Below are 20,797 nucleotides of genomic sequence, written 5' to 3'. Positions count from 1 at the left end.
TTTCAGGAGGAGCACCATGTAGGCCTCCCTCATAGAGTCCGGTAAGGGCTCCCTTCTCCCAGCAGTGATTGAAGAGCTTATTTAGTCTAGGTGCTAGGTGTGCGCCATACGTCCTGTAAAAGTCCGCCGGGAACCCGTCCGGGCCCGGCGCCTTATGCGGAGGGAAAGCCTGAATCGCTGCCTCTATCTCTAACACCGAGATAGGTTCGTCCAAGGATACCGCATCAGAATCCGACAGACGCGGTAGCGCCACATCCTGCAACAACTCGTCCAAGTTAGACGAGCTGTACGCCGGAATGGGCGAGTATAAGGCCGCATAATAATCCACAAACTCCCCCAGGATTTTCTCAGGATCAGGTCCCCTCCCCTACCTCTCACCACAGGTACACTAACCATTGTTTTTTGTTCTGCCGCCAAGTTGGCCAAAAGCTTACCATTTTTATCCCCTTCTGCAAAGACATTTTCAACCCTTTTCCTAACCTCGGTGTGTGCCAGGTTCGAAAAATGCAAGGTGAGCGAGCGTCTAGCCTCCAGCAGGGAAACATATGAGGCCTCCGAGGGAGAGTCTGCATGTGTTTTAGCACTCTCCCGCTCATTGGCCATCAAGATTTCCCCCTCTTGATTATGATCCTTCCTGGCTGATTTTATGGCCGATATACACTCACCCCTCGTCACTGCCTTGAAGGCATCCCAGACCACTGAGGGTTCAGCCGAGCCCTCATTGGACTCCCAGTAGGTAGCTATGGACTTACTCAGGTGATCCGACACTTGGTCCTCCCCTAACCACCCCGGGGACAGTCTCCAGCTCCCCCTAGTACCACCCTCCGGGAATGCCAAGGTGGCCAGGAGCGGGTTGTGATCAGAGGGGCCCCCTGACAAATATTCCATTGCATACACATGTTGTAGGGCAAAGCAATTACCAAACGCTAGGTCTATTCTTGCAGAGGATCTGTGGGTAGTGGATAGATGGGAGTATGAAATGACACCGGGGTGTTTCCATCTCCACAACTCAGTCAGACCCGCCATCGCCGCCCAGGAGCTGAGATCCCCCGACGCCAGCCTAGCAGCATTGGAGGAGTCCAGGACCGAGTCAAGAATAGCGTTATAATCCCCCATAATAAGCATCGGCAGGTGCAAGTGTGGGGCCAACGTCACCAATAGGTCATGCAATAATTGTACTTGAAAAGGAGGAGGCAAGTATACATTCACCAACAGGAGTTTGTGCGTGGGTATCTCCAAAAGGACTGCCACATATCGACCCCTCGGGTCCGTAAACACCTGGTGGATTACACAGGAGAGAGCCTTGCTAACCAGGAGGGAAACCCCCCTTGAATATGTGGAGTAGGTGGAGTGAACCGCCTTCTGCACCCACTGCCTGCGTAGGGCTAATATCCTACTCCCTTCCAAATGTGTCTCCTGGAGGAGGACGATATGTGGTCTGACCTGTTTGAGGTATTGAAACATAGCCGCCCTCTTAAATTTGTTATTTAAACCCCTGACATTCCAGGACAAAATCTTAATACGACTATCCATAATCTAAGTTAGACGCACAATATTAGGGTCTCCGTATTGAAACAACTATGCAAGAATAGACAAGTAGGAATGTCCCATGTAAAAGTGAAATAAAACAGTTCAAGTCCCAAGGTGAGTTGTGAGAGTAAAACCCATGGTGTTGGTCAAACAAAACCTCCCCCCCTGCTGTTATACCAGAAACCCCATTAAACAAAAAAAAACAAAAAACTGTCCGGTATGCAGCTTGAACCCCGTAACAAACAAACCAGGTAGAGATCCACCTTCTGCGATCACAGTTCGGCATGAACAGATGACAAAAATCTATGTCCGTCATCAGAGCTCCATTGGCTAAATGAACAAATAAGTCACGGCCGACCGACCATAAAACAGTAGGTCAGTCATTGACACTGCAGCATAGTGCATAATGAGGAGTGATGTGATGTATGAGCACGTAACATTGCATCTCAGACTCTCAAGGCCCCAGTCCACACACTGACATGTTAACGTGACCCAAAACAATAAAAGAATAAAAAACAGTGGGAACAGTCAGCGGGGGCATGTGTCAGCAGAAGCAAAGACAAAAATCAAATGGGGGAAAAATAACCGGAGCACAAACCAGCTGAAGAACTAGCGGATCCAAACGAACCTGGAGGTCTCAAAGAAGAAGGTCCTCACGGCAACCGATCCAGCCAATCACAAGCATCCTGCGGACGATCGAAGAACTTCACTGATCCTTTGTGTTGTACCCTGAGACGACTGGGGTACAGCATGCTGTATTTCAAATCTTTGTCTCTGAGCCGTCTTTTCACATCGGTGAAGGAGCGACGCCTCTTCTGCGTCTCTGCAGAAAAGTCAGGAAATAGCATGATGCGGGCGTTGTCATACTTCAGCTCCTTCTGTCTTCGCGCCTCCGCCAGCAACATGTCCCTATCCCTATAGTTAAGGAACCGGACAAGAAACGGACGCGGGGGGGCCCCCGGAGGCCTGGCAGCCGTGGGCACTCTGTGAGCTCTTTCCACAACATAAGTGGGGGGACGATCACTGAGATCCAGTAGCTCCAGAAAGAACCACTCCGCGAAAGTGGCAGTGTCCTTTCCCTCAGCCCCCTCCGGTAACCCCACCACTCTTACGTTATTGCGGCGTTGGCGGTCTTCAGCGTCGTCCGCCCTGTATTGCAGGGCCCGGACCATGTCTTGCAGCTCCGCGAGTTGTGAGTCATGGGCATGGGAGACATCCTCAACCCCGGAGATGCGATCCTCTGATGAAGTCAGCCTGCCCCGTATTTTTTCCAGGTCATGACTGATGAGGTTGCACTCCGTCGCCAGACTGTCGATGCGTCCCACCAGCTCAGTCTTTGAGGCCGCAATGGCCTCGAGGATCGGACCCGTTATGGCCGCCGTATCCACCTCTATCTCCTGAGGTACGGGAGAGGAGGCCTCCGAGACCCCCAGATAAGTACCCTGCTGTGTCTCCATCTGAGCGGGAACAAACTTGGCGCGCGCCACGGAGGAGCAGGGAAGCAAGATGGCGTGGGCGGAGCTAACCGCCATGCTGCCCTGTGAACGAAGCTGCTGCTGCTCCAACGGAGGCTGTTTACGCTGCTCCTTCTGCTTTTTCGAGGACGATTGAGGCATGGTTCAGATCCTCAGTAGTTCCCCAAGCTAGCAATTACCTCCTCGACGCAAATTAGTCGGTCTGGCCGCCACAATCAGGATAATTTAACGGAGGAAAGCCGGAGCTCCGAGAAGACAGGTCCTGCCGCGATCACATCCGGCCACGCCCCGTCCAGGAAGCTGATTTATTACACTTAAAATTGCACTTTGGTCTTGTCGAAGTAAGGGAGGGACACTCCTTAGCCAAACCAGTGTCTCAGGGGCCTCTTTATTTAAATCAGGGGTCCTCAAACTTTTAAAACAGGGGGACGGTTCACTGTCCCTCAGACCATTAGAGGGCCGGACTATAGTTTTAAAAAAAAATTGTTAAAAAAATTGTTTCAAAAATAGTTTAAAAAAAAAAGTTATAGCGCCTACAAAAATTCCTATGCACACTGCACATATGTTACTTTGAAGTGAAAAAACAAAACTGGAATAAATACAATATTTAAAATGAAGAACAAGTAAAGTTAAAGTTAAACCAACAAACTTACCAGTATTTCATTGCAAGCCCCCCCCTCACCATCATTTTAGGCCATCATTGAAAGTCCCCCTCACCGTCATTTGAAGCCTTCTTTGCTAGCCCCCCCCTCACAATCATAAATTCAAGCCATCATTGCAAGCCCCACCTCACCATAATTTCAAACCCCCCTCACCATCATTTCAGGCCATCATTTCAAGCCCCCCTCACCATCATTTCAAATTCAAGCCATAATTTCAAGCCCCCCTCACCATCATTGCAAGCCCCCCCTCACCATCATTGCAAGTCCCTCACCATGATTTCAAGCCCCCCCTTCACCATCATCATTGCAATCCCCCCCCTTCACCATCATCATTGCAAGCCCCCCCCTCACCATCATCATTGCAAGCCCCACTCCTCACCATCATCATTGCAAGCCCCACTCCTCACCATCATCATTGCAATCCCCCCCCTTCACCATCATCATTGCAAGCCCCCCCCTCACCATCATCATTGCAAGCCCCACTCCTCACCATCATCAATGCAAGTCCCTCACGATCATTGCAAGCCCCCCCCTCACCATCATCATTGCAAGCCCCCCCTCACAATCATTAATTGCAAGCCGATCATGATCATTGCAAGGCCCCCTCACCATCATCATTACAAGCCCCTCATTGCAAGCCCCCCCCCACCATCGCACGCCCCTCATTGCAAGCCCCTCACAGCCTTACTGTTCCAAACTGCTGCTGTGTCACGGTCCCGCTGTGTCATGGACCTCACAGTGTTAACAGTTTGGGCGCGCTGTGATAAATGTCCCGCCCTCCTCCTCCTAGACCAGCTTGTGTGATAGACAGAACACTGGCTCTATCACACGAGCTAGTCTAGGAGGAGGAGGGCGGGACATTTATCACAGCGCGCCCGAACTGTTAACACTGTGAGGTCCATGACACAGCGGGACCGCTGTGTTACAACCTGCCTGCCATGTTAGGAATCTGGCCGTGAGTGGGGTGGGCTGGAAAAATGTCCTCCGCGGGCCGAAGTTTGAGGACCCCTGTTTTAAATAATGGTCAATATCCCTTTCTGTCATGCTAGAGACTAGAGTTTGACACCCTGACGAAGTCCCCTGCCTTTCCTTATGAGGCGCAGTTTTGTCCATTAGGATATTTCGTTGGTATACGTTGTTACGGCCCCTTTGGCATCGAATAAATAACAAGAGGAGAGCTTCTGACGGGTGCAATAGTTTTATTCTTTCGCGACAAAGGTGCGCAGCAGGGTTGAATATTATTTTCTTTATCTCCTTGAGCACCGTAAACATGAATATCGTAAGCACCATAGCACCGTGAAAACTGTAAATGACATACAACACACTTATTTACAGTTGTCACCACAAAAGGGGGTTACAGGGTTAATTACAGTTGTCTGCACACACATCTGATTACATTGAACATTCAAAGAAACATGGTTACATGCAAAGTGCCTTGTATTATATAGCGTATTTAAAACCAAACAGCATGAACAGGGTTTATCTCTAGAACATAGAGGGCGCGCATCGCGGCGATCGGTGATGCGGGGTGTCAGTCTGACACCCTGCATCTCCGATCTCGGTAAAGAGCCTCCGGCGGAGACTCTTTACCACGTGATCAGCCGTGTCCAATGACGGCTGATCACGATGTAAACAGGAAGAGCCGTTGATGGCTCTTCCTCACTCGCGTCTGACAGACGCGAGTAGAGGAGAGCCGATCGGCGGCTCTCCTGACAGGGGGGGGGTTCGCGCTGATTGTTTATCAGCGCAGCCCCCCCTCGGATCGCCACACTGGACCACCAGGGATGCCCACCCTGGACTACCAGGGTGGGCAAAAAAAAAAAAAAGCCTGCAAAAAAAAAAAAAAAAAAGACGTTTAAAAAAAAAAAAAAAAGCATTCAAACAAAGAAAAAAGATGCCAATCAGTGCCCACAAATGGGCACTGACTGGCAACCTTCCAAAATCAGTGCTGCCCCACAGTGTCCATCAGTGCCACCCCAGTGTCCATCAGTGCCACCCCACAGTGTCCATCAGTGCCTCCCCAGTGTCCATCAGTGCCACCCCACAGTGTCCATCAGTGCCACCCCACAGTGCCCATCCATGCCCAGTGCCCACCTATCAGTGCCCATCTGTGCCACCCATAAGTATCCATCAGTGCCACCCATAAGTGCCACCCATGAGTGCCCATCTGTGCCGCCTATGAGTGCCCAGTGCCGCCCATGAGTGCCGCCTATGTGTGCCCATCAGTGCCGCCTATGTGTGCCCATCAGTGCCGCCTATGTGTGCCCATCAGTGCCGCCTATGTGTGCCCATCAGTGCCGCCTATGAGTGCCCATCAGTGTCGCATACCAGCGCCGCCAATCAGTGCCACCTCATCTGTGCCCATCAGTACTACCTCATCGATGTCCATCAGTGCCATCTCATCGGTGCCCATTAGTGCCGCCATATCAGTGACCGTAATTGAAAGAGAAAACGTATTTACAAAAAAATTAACAGAAAAAAAAAAAACGTAATTTTTTTTCCAAATTTTCAGCCTTTCTTTAGTTGTTGCGCAAAAAAAAAAATCGCAGAGGTGATCAAATACCACCAAAACAAAGCTCTATTTGTGGGGAAAAAAGGACGCCGATTTTGTTTGGGTACAGTGTAGCATGACCGCGCAATTGCCATTCAAAGAGCGACAGTGCTGAAAGCTAAAAATTGGCTTGGGCGGGAAGCTGCGTAAGTGCCCGGTATGGAAGTGGATAACAATGCACACTTTTCTGCATACCTCGATCCGCTTGCCAAGGGGGGTACAAACTTTAAGCTTTAGGGATTTTCTGCAGACATCTTCCATGAAATCCTATGCAGACAGCTAACGTGGCATCTGAGATACAGGAAAAGGCTTTCTTTCTAAGACAGGAAGAAGGAGTGGTCTTGTAATCCTGCTGATCAAAACATTCCCCAGGGAACTAAAGGGAGGCAGAAAGGTTCCACCCAGCAGTAAGTGCTAAACAAGATCCACAATGATAAGCGGACAGTTACATACGTTATGGTGAATTACTCATGACCGAACCCATATTCTCTTTTCAAATAATGTGGAGGCTCCTTTTTTAATGGGATATTTTGTAATAAAGTACGATTTTTAATTCCCCCAATGTTTAGAGAAGGAAATGCATAGCTCTCCAGTTTGGATCTGTAGAAAATGGTTTAATAAAATTCAGAGAGCTAATATCGAAAGGGGGGCAAGCCAGGATCCGACTCCGTACATTGCAGCTCCCGGTAGTGGAAGGAGGTCTTGCAGTTCCCCACCCTGAGAGTTACTATTTATCGGCACAACTGCAACATTTAATGGGATGTAATATCCTGATGGGATATACTGGGTTTACTGAGTACGCCCCTCTGTGGAATAATATCAACTTGCAGGAAATCCTCCAGATAGGAAAGGTTGGGGAATGGGAAATGCATGGTATTAACCACTTAAGCCCCGGACCAAAATGCAGGTAAAGGACCAGGCCCCTTTTTGCGATTCGGGACTGTGTCGCTTTAACTGACAATCGTGCAACGTGGCTCCCAAACAAAATTGGCATCCTTTTTTCCCCACAAATAGAGATTTCTTTTGGTGGTATTTGATCACCTCTGCGGTTTTTATTTTTTGCGCTATAAACAAAAATTGAGCAACAATTTTGAAAAAAATGCAATATTTTTTTCCTTTTTGCTATAATAAATATCCCCCAAAAACATATATAAAAAATATTTTTTTTCCTCAGTTTAGGCCGATACGTATTCTTCTACCTATTTTTGGTAAAAAAGAAATCGCAATAAGCGTTTATCGGTTGGTTTGCGCAAAATTTATAGCGTTTACAAAATAGGGGATAGTTTTATTGCATTTTTAAGAAAAACATTTTTTTTACTACTAATGGCGGCGATCAGCGATTTTTTTTGTGACTGCGACATTAGGGCAAACACTTCGCACAATTTTGACACATTTTTGGGACCATAATGTATTTAAAATGTATTGCTTATTGTAAAAATTACAGTTGCAGTTTGGGAGTTAACCACAAGGGGGCGCTGAAGGGGTTATGTTTCACCTAGTGTGTGTTTACAACTGTAGGGGGGTGTGGCTGTAGGAGTGACGTCATCGATTGTGTCTCCCTATAAAGAGGATGACACGATCGATGCAGCTGCCACAGTGAAGCACGGGGAAGCCGTGTTTACATGCGTCTCTCCCCGTCCTTCAGTTCCGGGGACCGATCGCGGGACTCCAGCGGCGATCAGGTCCGCGGGTCCCACGGTTCCAATCCCAGAGCTTCGGGTAGATGTACAGCCGTGCCATTCTGTGGACATATATCTACAGGCGGAGGTCCTTAAGTGGTTAAAAGGCTGAGACAACTGTATCTGAGAGGGGAATTTAATATACCGCAACACTCATTCTTTACTTATTTACAGGTAGGGCATGCCCTTGAAGCCCAATTTAGGACACAAACCCTAGAGTGGAATAAAATGCCCCTTTTCAAAAATGTACTCAAGGTAGGTCCAACTAGGGGTCTTATATGCAAAATATATGGACATATAAGCAAAAAGGTCAACACAGGGTCTAACCTCCTTAACCACTAGAGAGCCGCGCTATAGACGAAAGACGTCCACAGCGCAGCTCTCAAGTGCCGGCTGGACATCCCTGGACGTACTGCTGTTTACATTCCCCGGGGGCGCGCAGCGGGGAAGCACTGTGCCCGGCGCATCACTGGGAAGCCTTGTACATAGGGACACAGATCGGTCACCTCCCCCAGTCAGTCCCCTCCCCCCACACAGTTAGAACACACCCAGGCTACACATTTAACCCCTTCCTCACCCCCTAGTGTTAACCCCTTCCCTGCCAGTCACATTTATACAGTAATTAGTGCATTTTTATAGCACTGATTGCCGTATAAATGTGAATGGTCCCAAAATTGTGTCAAAAGTGTCCGATATGTCCGCCATAATATCGCAGGCCTGACAAAAAAAAAATCGCAGATCGCCGTTCATTACTAGTAAAAAATAAAAAAATAAAAAAAATCATAAATCTATCCCCTATTTTGTAGGCACTATGGGCCAGATTCACATAGAACTGCGGCGGCGTAACGTATCGTAGATACGTTACACCTCCGCAAGTTTTCATCGCAAGTGCCTGATTCACAAAGCACTTGCGATGAAAACTACTCTGGCAGCCTCCAGCGCAAGGCGGGCCAATTCAAATGGGCGTGTGCCATTTAAATTAGGCGCGCTCCCGCGCCAGACCTACTGCGCATGCTCAGTTTCGCAGTTCCCGTCGTGCTTTGCGCGCCGTGACGTAATTTTTTCGAACGGCGACGCGCGTAGCGTACTTCCGTATTCCCGGACGTGTTACGCAAACGACGTTAAATTTTAAATTTTCGACGCGGGAACGACAGCCATACTTTAAACAGCAATACGATTGCTGAGTAAAGTTAGGGCAGGTCAAACGACGACTAACTTTGCGACGGGAAACTAGACTAGCAGCGACGTAGCGAACGCGAAAATCCGTCGGGAATCGCCGTAACTCCTAATTTGCATACCCGACGCTGGTTTACGACGCAAACTCCCCCCAGCAGCGGCCGCGGTATTGCATCCAAACAATTACACCTGTCGGATCTTATGGATATCTATGCGGAACTGATTCTATGAATCAGTCGCATAGATAGAAACAGAGATACGACGGCGTATCAGGAGAAACGCCGTCGTATCTCTTTGGTGAATCTGGCCCTATAACTTTTGCGCAAACCAATTAATAAACGCTTATTGCGATTTTTTTTTAACAAAAATATGTAGAAGAATACGTATCGGCCTAAACTGAGGAAAAAAATATTTTTTTTAACAAAAAATTGGGATATTATTATAACAAAAAGTAAAAAATATATATTTTTTTTTTTTCAAAATGTTCTGTGTTTTTTTGTTTATAGTGCAAAAAATACAAATCATAGAGATGATCAAATACCACCAAAAGAAAGCTCTATTTGTGGGAAAAAAGATGAAAAAAAATAATTTGGGTACAGTGTTGTATGACCGCGCAATTGTCATTCAAAATGCGTCAGCGCTGAAAGCTGAAAATTGGTCTGGGCAGGAAGGGGGTTTAAGTGCCCAGTAATGAATTGGTTAAAGTAAGAGAGAGATGGAAAGAGGATATAGGGGAAATAACACAGGAGCAGTGGAGGAGAATCCTAGAGATGGGACCGAAGGTTTCGGTTTCACCCCCGCAGAAAGTCTCCCACCTGATGTTGATAAATAGAGCCTATCACACGCCCAAGCGTCTGTTCAAGTATGGAAGACTAGACAATAAATGTCCTAGATGCCAGGCGCTTGGAGACCTAGTGCCAGTGGCGGAATTATCAGGGTCGCGACAGTCGCAGTTGCAACTGGGCCCTGTAATTCCGCCAAGTCTGGGGGGCCCGCTACCCGTCCGTGTGAGACGCCTGCCTGACTGTCAGTGTGTTCTGTTGGCTTATACATAGAGAGAATGCAGAGGCGCTGAGGCAGCACACAGAGATCCAAGGAGGCGAGGCGGACCCTGACAACAAATGAGAGATGGCGGGGGAGGAGCTTTTCCCTCTGCGGCTTCGTGTTTAGTTGGAGTACCTACCCGGCTCCCATGTGAGGCAAGGCATCCTGGCGGGAGAAGAAGGCACGGTGAAGGTCAGACCCGTGACAGAACAGAAGTCAATAGGAATTCCCGGGGAATCGATTGATTCATTGACTGACGGTAAGTCAATTAAGTGACAGAGGCAGAGCTCAGCAATCGATGCCAACCTTCACCACCTGTGCCTCCTTACTGATCCCATCCCCCCACCACTGATCTCATCCCTATCCCCCCATTACTTCTACAACAGAGGTGATGGGGGGTATAGGAATGAGATCAGTGGTGGGGGGATGGGATCAGTAAGAGGCACAGGTGGTGGTGGGAGAGGATGGCACCGCCACCGCAGCCACCCCCCCTCAAGTAGCACCGCAGCCACCCCCCTCGAGTAGCACCGCAGCCACCCCCCCTGAAGTAGCACCGCAGCCACCCCCTCAAGTACCACTGCTGCCACCCCCCTCAAGTACCACCGCTGCTCCCCCCTCAAGTACCACCGCTGCCACACCCCTCAAGTACCACCGCTACCACCCCCCTCAAGTACCACCACTGGCTGCGGTGGTACTTGAGGGGGTGGTAGCGGTGATACATGGTAGCGGTGATACTTGAGGGAGTTGGCAGTGGTGGTACTTGAGGGGGGTTGGCAGTGGTGGTGCCATCCTCTCCCACCACTACCTGTGCCTATTACTGATCCCATCCCCCCACCACTGATCTTATCCCTATCCCCCTATTACTTCTACAACAGAGGTGATGGGGGCGATAGTAAGGAGATCAGTGGTGGGGGGATGGGATCACTAAGAGGCACGGGTGGTGGTGGGAGAGGATGGCACCAACACTGCCGCTGCAGCCACCCCTCCCTCAAGTACCACCGCTGGTACTTGAGGGGGGGTTGTAGCGGTGATACTTGAGGGAGGTGGCAGCGGTGGTACTTGAGGAGGGGTGGCTGCAGTGGCAGTGGTGGTTCCATCCTCTCCCACCACCACCCGTGCCTCTTACTGATCTCATCCCACCACTGATCTCATCCCTATCCCCCTATTACTTCTACAACAGAGGTAGGGATGAGATCAGTGGTGGGGGGATGGGATCAGTAAGAGGCACAGGTGGTGGTGGGAGAGGATGGCACCATCACTGTTGCCGCAGACACCCCTCCTCAAGTGAAATCAGAAACAGAATTGTTTATTTTGTTGTACAGTGTAAAAAAATTAAGTATCAAAATCAGGCTTTTATGGGGGGGGGGGGGGGGCCTTTATGATTTCTTGCACTGGGGCCCTGAAGTCTCTAGTTACGCCACTGCCTAGTGCACATGGTGTGGCGCTGCCCAAAGCTGTTTCGGTACTGGGAGGGAGTGCTTAATATCTTGAATGACACATTTGGAACATCTGTGGAGATTAGGGTGACCATGTGTCCCGGATTGCCCGGGACAGTCCTGCATTTTGCAGGTCTGTCCCGGGCACATTTATTCAAGGACAATACAGTGTCCCGGAATGAAACTGGCACAGCCCCCCCCCCCCCGGCCAATCTGATGCCCACAAAAAAGGCCACCACAACACTGCTTTACTCACTGACAGTACTTGTCCTGGCCGGAAATGCCTGGAGGAGCACAATCCCCGCCCCCTGCTTGTGATTGGAGAAATCATAAATCCTGCCTATTGTGTCCAATCACTGTGCTGTGATTCGTTACAGCACAAGCTGATTTATGGGAAGGGGGGTGTCCCTGAATGGTAGTTTGGAAATGTGGTCCCCCTAGTGGAGATGGAGGCCACACTATGTGTATTGGGGTGTAGGAAAAGACGGGAGGAGAAGAAGAACACTACAGTTGTAATATTGAGATGTTTGTTTCAAGCCAGAAAATGAATAGCCATGAGATGGCAGGCGACAACGCCCCCGGCAGTAGGGGAATGGATCAGGGTAATAAATGAGACCATTTGCAAAGAAAGAGCAGTCTACATAAAAAGAGGTACCCTTAAGGACTTTGAGGAGATGTGGAAGCCATGGCTAGAGAAAAAGGGCGTCCCTCTTCAGAGGGTAAGAAGTATAGACAGGGTGGAGAATAACTAAAATATAATGGGCCAGATTCAGGTAGATCAGCGGATCTATAGATCCGCTCGATCTACGTGAATTAAGATCCGCTCCCGCAAGTTTGAGAGGAAAGTGGCTAATTCACAAACCACTTACCTCCAAACTTGCGACGGCGGATCCTAAATCCCCCGGCGGAATTCTAATTCCGCGGCTAGGGGGAGTGTACTATTTAAATCAGGCGCGTTCCTGCACCGATTTAAATGCGCATGCGCCGTCCGCGAAATTTCCCGGCGTGCATTGCTCCCACTGACGTCGCTAGGACGTCAGTGGTTTTGACGCTTACGTAAACGACGTCCGTCCGTATTCGAGAACGACTTACGCAAACGACGTTAAAAAATTCAAATTCGACGCGGGAACGCCGGCTATACTTAACATTGGCTGCGCCTGATAAAAGAAGGGGTAAGTATACGCCGGGAAAGCCGCTACGGAAACGTCGTAAGAAGACTGCGTCGGGTCCACGTACGTTCGTGAATTTGCGTATCTCGCTGATTTACATATTATTTATCGTAAATCATCGGGAACGCCCCCGGCGCCATTTTTAAATGGAAAAAAAGATCCGACAGTGTAACACAGTGTAACACTGTCGGATCTTAGCCCTATCTATGCGTATCTGATTCTATGAACCAGGCGCATAGATAGGACCAGTGTAAGTCAGAGATACGATGGGGGATCTGTAGATAATACACCGTCGTATCTCTTTGTGAATCTGGCCCAATATCTGATTGAAAAGCCACATGCGTGATAACCCAATAGAGTTAGGGTTATTGTAGCCCCCCGAGATCTAGCTGGGGAAGGGAAGTGAGTGAACTGCTCTACGAAATCAATGGTAAAGAGATTAATGGAGTAGTACTAAGCGTGGAGGAATAAAGGGTGGGGAGGAAGGAGAAGTAGTATAATTCTAATATCGATATTGGGCAAAACAATATATAGACTTCCTGGCCCGGATGTTTCCTCTACTCCAGTAAATGTCATCTCTTTCTCTCCTTTTTTTTTTTCTCAGTATGCCAAATAAGGTGGTCTCATTTCTTGTATATTTACTAAGATCATGATGCACATAAGAAATAATTCCTTCCTGTTTTTAATGTATTGTTAATATTTGAATGAGAAAAAAAAAAGAATAAAGAATGAATAATTAAAAAAAAAAAAAAAACAGAAGGAAAAAGCACCATGGAGAAAAAATATATCTCCAAATATATGTTGCCAACATCCCTAAAAATTGTGTGGAAGGACAAAAGGTACTAATAATACTGGGGGGGGGGGGTACCTTTTGTCCTTCTACATAATTCCCCCAATGTTACCATAGTTGTACACTAAAATTCCTCCCACTTCCTTTTTATTGCGTTGTATATTTTGTATTATTTTGGAATATGGTGAGAAATTATGTAATATTTTCTCCGAACATGTTTGCCTTTCTTTAAGGCCCCGTACACACGGTCGGACAAAACCGATGAGAATGGTCTGAGTCCGACGGATTATCAGTGGTCTTGTATGTCTTCCATTTTCTAATTATTGCTCCCACAGTTGATTTCTTCACACCAAGCTGCTTGCCTATTGCAGATTCAGTCTTCCCAGCCTGGTGCAGGTCTACAATTTTGTTTCTGGTCCTTGGACAGCTCTTTGGTCTTCAACATAGTGGAGTTTGGAGTGACTGTCTGAGGTTGTGGACGGGTGTCAAACAGGTGCCATTAATACCGGTAATGAGTGGAGGAGGAGGAGCCTCTTACAGAAGAAGATACAGGTCTGTGAGAGACAGAAATCTCACTTGTTTGTAGAGGTGACCAAATACTTATTTTCCACCATAATTTGCAAATGAATTCTTTCCAAATCAGACAATGTGATTGGATTTGTTTCCACATTGTGTCTCTCATAGTTTAGGTATACCTATGATGACAATTACAGGCCCCTCCCATCTTTATAAGTGGGAAAACTTGCACAATTGGTGGGGACCAGGCCCGGACTGGCCATCGGGCAAACCGGGCATACTCCCGGTGGGCCGCGGCCGCCGAGATGCCGCCAGGTTGCAAGCTGCGGGGCACAAGCCGTGCCGCTCATCTAGCCTCTGCGCGGCCGCCCGGGTGGACGTAAACACAGAGGGGGAGGAGCTAGATGAGAAGCCTTTGGCCTCTCCATGGCCGGGGGGTGTGACTGCGAGGGGGAGGAGCCAGAGCCGACACCTGCTGGCTGCTGCTACAACACCGGACCGGATTCCAGAAAACGTAAGTGCAGCCCCCCCTCCCCCCGCTCCTGTAACCTGGATAGGAGGAGCAGTGGGGGCAGCTGCATATCAAAAATATTTTTCTCCATCTCCCTTCTGCTGTATTGGAATGCCTGAGGCTGCGAGAGGTACAGTAAAAGCAGCAGGCATTCCAATACTGCAGAAGGGAGACGATAGAGAAAAAGATTTTTATATGCAGACGCCCCCACTGCTCCTCCTATACCACCCATACTCTTTGCCTCCTCGTGATCTCCACCTCCCCCCAGTGCTCTCTGCCACCCCCCCAGGGCTCTCCAAGACCCCCCCCCAGGGCTCTCCAAGACCCCCCCAGGACTCTTTGCCACCCCCCAGTGCTCTCACCCTCCCCCCAGTGCTCTCACCCTCCCCCCAGGGCTCTCTGCCTCCCCCACAGTGCTCTCCGTCACCCCCAGTGCTCTCTGCCACCCCCCATGGCTCTCAACCTCCCCCCCAGTGCTCTCCACCTCCCTCCATGCTCTCTGCTACCCCCCCCAGTGCTCTCTGCCACCCCCTCAGTGCTCTCAACCTCCCCCCCAGGGCTCTCCGCCACCCCCCAGGGCTCTCCGCCACCCCCCGTAGTGCTCTCCGCCACCCCCCGTAGTGCTCTCTGCCACCCCCCAGTGCTCCCTGCCACCCTCCAGTGCTCTCAACCTACCCTCCAGTGCTCTCAGCCTCCCCCCAGGGCTCTCCGACTCCCCCAGTGCTCTCTGCCACCCCCCCAGGGCTCTCTGCCACCCCCCCCCAGGGTTCTCCACCTTTCCCCAGTGCTCTCAACCTCCCCCCAGGGCTCTCTGCCACCCCCCAGTGCTCTCTGCCACCCCCCCCAGTGCTCTCTGCCACCCCCATGGCTCTCAACCTCCCCCCCAGTGCTCTTCACCTCCCCCCAGGGCTCTCCGACTCCCCCAGTGCTCTCTGCCACCCCCCCAGTGCTCTCTGCCACCCCCCGCATTGCTCTCTGCCACCCCTCCCATTGCTCCCTGCCACCCCCAGGGCTCTCTGCCACCCCCCAGTGCTCTACACCTCCCTCCATGCTCTCTGCTACCACCCCAGTGCTCTCCGCCACCCCCCAGTGCTCTCCGCCACCCCCTGCAGTGCTCTCTGCCACCCCCCCAGTGCTCTCAACCTCCCCTCCAGTGCTCTCAACTCCCCCCCAGTGCTCTCTGCTACCCCCCAGTGCTCTTTGCTACCCCCAGTTCTCTCTGCCACCCCCCAGTGCTCTACACCTCCCTCCATGCTCTCCGCTACCACCCAAGTGCTCTCCACCACCCCCCAGTGCTCTCCGCCACCCCCGCAGTGCTCTCTGCCACCCCCCAGGGCTCTCTTCCATCCTCCAGTGCTCTCAACCTCCCCTCCAGTGCTCTCAACTTCCCCCCGTGCTCTCTTCTAACCCCCCCAGTGCTCTCTGCTACCCTCCAGTTCTCTTTAACCCCCAGGGCTCTCAACCTCCCCCTAGGGCTCTATGCCACCCCCTAGGGCTCTCCGCCACCGCCCATTGCTCTCTGCCACCCCCCAGTGCTCTCTTCAACCCCCCAGGGCTCTCAACCTCCCCCTAGGGCTCTCCGCCACCCCCTAGGGCTCTCTGCCACCCCCCTGGGCTCTCTTCCACCCCCCATTGCTCTCCGCCACCCCCCATTGCTCTCTGCCACCCCCCAGGGCTCTCCGCCACCCCCTAGGGCTCTTTTCCACCACCCCCATTGCTATCTGCCACCCCCAGGGCTCTCTGCCACCCCCCAGGGCTCTCTGCCACCCCCCAGTGCTCTCTGCCACCCCCCAGTGCTCTCTGCCACCCTCGCAGTGCTCTCTGCCACCCCCAGTGCTCTCTGCCACCCCCGCAGTGCTCTCCACCTCCCCGCATGTTCTCAGCCGGAGGTGCCGGTTAGCATGTCATGGGCTGCTCAATCAAAAATGCCCGGGCCTATTTTTTGTCCCAGTCCGGGCCTGGTGGGGACTAAATACTTTTTTGCCCCACTGTATGTGTCCATTCCAGATAAAGTTTCTGAATAATTCAGGTAATGAAAAAGAATTCTCCTAGCTGTATGAACAGGTAAGTGTATAGAGGGTATGACAGTGGGCAATATATGCAGGAGAGGAGAGGAGTGCGAAGGGTATGACTGGGGGCAATATACACTCACCGGACACTTTATTAGGTACACCTTGCTAGTAGAGGGTTGGAGCCCCTTTTGCCTTCATTCTTTGTGAAATAGATTCTAAAAGGTGTTGGAAACATTCCTCAGAGATTTTGGTCCATAGTGACATCATAACATCACACAGTTGCTGCAGATTTGTGAGCTGCACATCCATGATGAGAATCTTCCGTTCCACCACATGCCAAAGGTGCTTTATTGGATGAGATGTGGTGACTGTGGAGGCCATTGGAGTCCAGTGACCTCATTGTCTAGTGCTGAGATGAAGGAGCCATCAGAAGATGGGGACACTGTGGTCATAAAGGGATGGACATGGTCAGCAAAAATACTCAGGTAGGCCGTGGTGTATAATTGATGCTCAATTGGTACTAAGGGGCCCAAAGTGTGACAAGAAAATACCCCCCCCCCCCCCACACCATTATACCACCAGCCTGAACCATTGATACAAGGCAGGATAGATCCATACTTTCATGTTGTTTACACCAAATTCTGACCCTACAATCTGAATGTCACAGCTGCCTGAAATCAAGACTCATCAGACCAGGCAATGTCTCTTTCCAATCTTCTATTGTTCACTTATTAGACCAGGCAACATTTCACAATTTTCTATTTGGTGAGCCTGTGCAAATTGTAGCGTTTGTTTCCTGTTCTTAGGTGACAGGAGTGGCACCCGGTGTGTGGTCTTCTGCTGCTGTAGCCCATCAGGTTCATGGTTCGATGTATTGCACATTCAGAGATGGTATTCTGCATACCTTGGTTGTAATGAAGTTTGATGTAGGGTATATTAGACACAGACAGCGAAAATATATAAAAGTATAACATTTTTATTGGATATCAAATAGATTAAAAACTGATTTAAAAAAACATATTAATAAATTCAGCAGCCACATAGATATATATCTTGGCCTTGGGATCTGGTTGATTTTCCAACACGTTTTGTGCGGAAAAAAACCCCCACTTCATCAGGGCACCAGATCCTCTAAAAAGTACTGTAAAAAATATGCACAACAAATATATGTAGCGCCCCTTTACTTTCAGAAAGGACGCTATGTTAAATTTAGTGGGAAATGAGAGAGTTATGTTGCTCTCATTCTTGATTTTGTTAAATTTGTCTGTCGCCAAATCTGGATTGTTCTGTGGGTCAGCCTGCGTTCCAGGGCCGCAGTTTCATCTCTTGGCGACAGGTGGCGCCAGAGAGGTCCAGGCGAAGCCGCTTCTTCCCAGCAGCCAATTGGGGGAGTTTTCCCTTGTGGGGGATGCAGGGAAGGGAAGCTGCTGTTCTGGGTTCTTCGCGGGTTCCTGGTTCCAGGTGCGGCACCCACCTTTAGGGTGTGCGCACATCACGGGCCCCACCACTATGGCCTTCCTGGCCTGGGGTCGCGTGCTATGTGGAGTTCCCGACTCTGAGCCCTCCTGGCCTGGAGCGACTGATGCTACCAGGGGGCCCCAGTGACTTACTGGGTCCCCACCCTTTTGAGAAGATGCCAGGCTGTATGCCGTTCGGTGGGGGATCGGCTTGAGGTGAACCCGGAGGCAGGTTATCCAAAAGGGCTTGAACGAACCATCGGGGATCTGGTGACCGGACATTGACAAGTACACTCACATTGTCAACTGGTGACCCTAACGTGATTTACTGGGAGGATTCGCTCCATCATTGAACTTAACTTTGCACTAGGCCTGTGAGAGAGGCATCAACATTTAATCAGAGCCAAGTCTGTGGCAGAGACTTGTGCCTCCCAGAACCTTCGAGTGACACTCTGGCTGCCAGGCCTGTGGCAGGGGTCTGTCCAGGGGCACTTCACCCACTCTGACTAGAGTGGCGACCTACTGACGCAACTACAGAAGGCAGGACTGCTTTCTTTATCCAAAGCCTGATACTGCAAGGTTATTCTATTTTCATCAACCTATCCTGTCTACCTCAAGTTGATGTGTTGGTCGTGTTGGACCAAGAAATAAAGTATTCAGAAAACTTCATCTACAGACTGGACATTCGATTATTGCTCTACTCACTACCTTCACCCCTAGACAACACATAGAGGTAACTTAATACGCCGATCCCAAATCAATCAGCGGCTCCTGAGGTGGTAGCACTACATATACATAAGACATTTACTCATTAAATAGCACAGTGTCGGGGGGTGTGGCCTGGACGGGCATGTGAGCGTTCGCACTGCACGGAGCTCCCGCTAGTAATCCTTCATCGATCCTGTTCCCGGCAACCAGCGATACCGGAGACCGGCTTGAACGCACTGCACTAGCCATAGCGGAGGGTGACTAGGTGGTCGGCGAGACCTCGGATGACCCGCAAACCGGAGAAGGGAGCTGCAGCCGCAGCGGCCACAGAGTTCCAAGATGGCGCTGGATCCTCTCAGCAGCAGAAGGCAGCCCGTGGGGCCGACAAACAGCCTGAGACTTGCGGTAAGGCACCCAAGGCGCACAAACAGGGGAAAGAGCCCCCTAAGGACATGTTATACTATACACAAAAACTACAAGGCCCCACTAGTTCCCCTGCCCCGCCGCCGCTGACATGGGCGCAGAGTGTCCAGGGGCAAAATGGCAACTCAGCCATGGATGACACGCTGCCGCTGGAGAACTCCTCGGGCACTTTGCATGATATATTTGCGGAGATGCAGGAGGATGCCCCACAGCTAGGGTTGCCAACCGTTCCTTAAAATACGGAATCGTACCGTATTTTAAAGACAGAAGTGCTGTTCCGTATCAGACCGATACGGAACGCACTTTGTTCCGTTTTCCGCTCGTCAACACAGGCTTCACCGTCGGCGCTCGGCGTCCCCTCCCCTCCGCGGCCTTCTGACCAATGCCGTGCCGGATGCACGGCACGGCATTGGTCAGAAGGCCGCGGAGGGGAGGGGACGCCGAGCGCCGACGCACACAGGCAGTGGTCATTCACAGGCTCAGCAGCTCACGCCTCAGTCACAGCCATTGGTCAGAAGGCCGCGGAGGGGAGGGGACGCACAACACAGGCAGTTATGCTATTATTGGTCACAATGACAAGCAGCTCACAGCAGGCATTGGTCAGAAGGCCGCGGAGGGGAGGGGACGCATAACACAGGCAGTTATTGCCATTATTGGTCACACTGACTCACAGGCAGCTCTCAGGCATTGGTCAGAAGGCCGCGGGGGGGAGGGGACGCCGACGCACACAGACAGTCATTGGTCAATGGTTGGTCACAGCTCACAGGCATTGGTCAGAAGGCCACAGACAGTCAGTCACTCATCACAACAACCCCCCCCCTTACTTTTTCCGCCCGGCGCTGGCTGACAGAGAGAAGAATTTTAAAAATGACTACCTCCTCCGAGCAGCCAGCAAAAAAGAAAAGAGCGCAAAAATACAGAATTGAATGGGAAAATGACTACCCGTGGCTGGAATGCGTGAGGGACAATGAATACAAGGCCAATTGTACCATATGCCGTCGCGTTTTTTCTATTTCTCACGGCGGACTGTGTGATATTAAGCAGCACGCATCAGGAGATAATCACAAGAGGAGCGAGAGGCTGCGAGCACAGGAGGGAACGATGTTGAGGTTCCTTGTTCGTCAGACGTCTCCAGAGGCTGATATGGTAGGCTATGTGTAATTATGTGGATTTTTAAAACTCAAATATAGTTGATAATATTTAAAGAGATAGTACAAGTTTAGCCTAACATTCCATCTGTCTACCCAGTGTTCCCCCTTGTGTTCCTGTGATGTCCCACTGACCCACTCCCTCATAATGTGTCAATCATTTCTGAATCCTGATGGGTTTCTTAACCTCTTCCCCACCGCGCCATAGCTAAAATACTGCTACAGCGACCCGGCGCTTCACAGATCGCGGTAAATTGCCGCTGATATCGGCAGTTTACCACGTGATCGCTCCGTCAAATGACGGAGCGATCACTTGTAAACAAACCGGCGTCATGTCATGACGCCGGTTCCTCCCTCTCCTCTCTGTACCGATCGGTACAGTGTGAGAGGAGAGGGGGGAGAGCACGGGGTGTCAGCAGCTGCTGCGGGCTGGATCTATGACAAATGTAGTCACAGATCCAGCCATCCTTCCCTGCGCAATGCTCTGCAATACCAGTAATACTCTACAAT

General features: G+C 50.5%; 1 protein-coding gene across 1 annotated transcript in view; it reads right to left on the bottom strand.

The window, feature by feature from the left end:
- The window catches only part of LOC120924009, a 742,797-nt gene that overhangs the window by 328,343 nt on the left and 393,657 nt on the right, over positions 1–20,797 (bottom strand). The window lies entirely within an intron of this gene.

The sequence above is a fragment of the Rana temporaria genome, chromosome 1 (assembly GCF_905171775.1).
Source record: "Rana temporaria chromosome 1, aRanTem1.1, whole genome shotgun sequence".
Lineage (NCBI taxonomy): Eukaryota > Metazoa > Chordata > Amphibia > Anura > Ranidae > Rana > Rana temporaria.
This window is presented reverse-complemented; position numbering and strand designations above follow the sequence as displayed.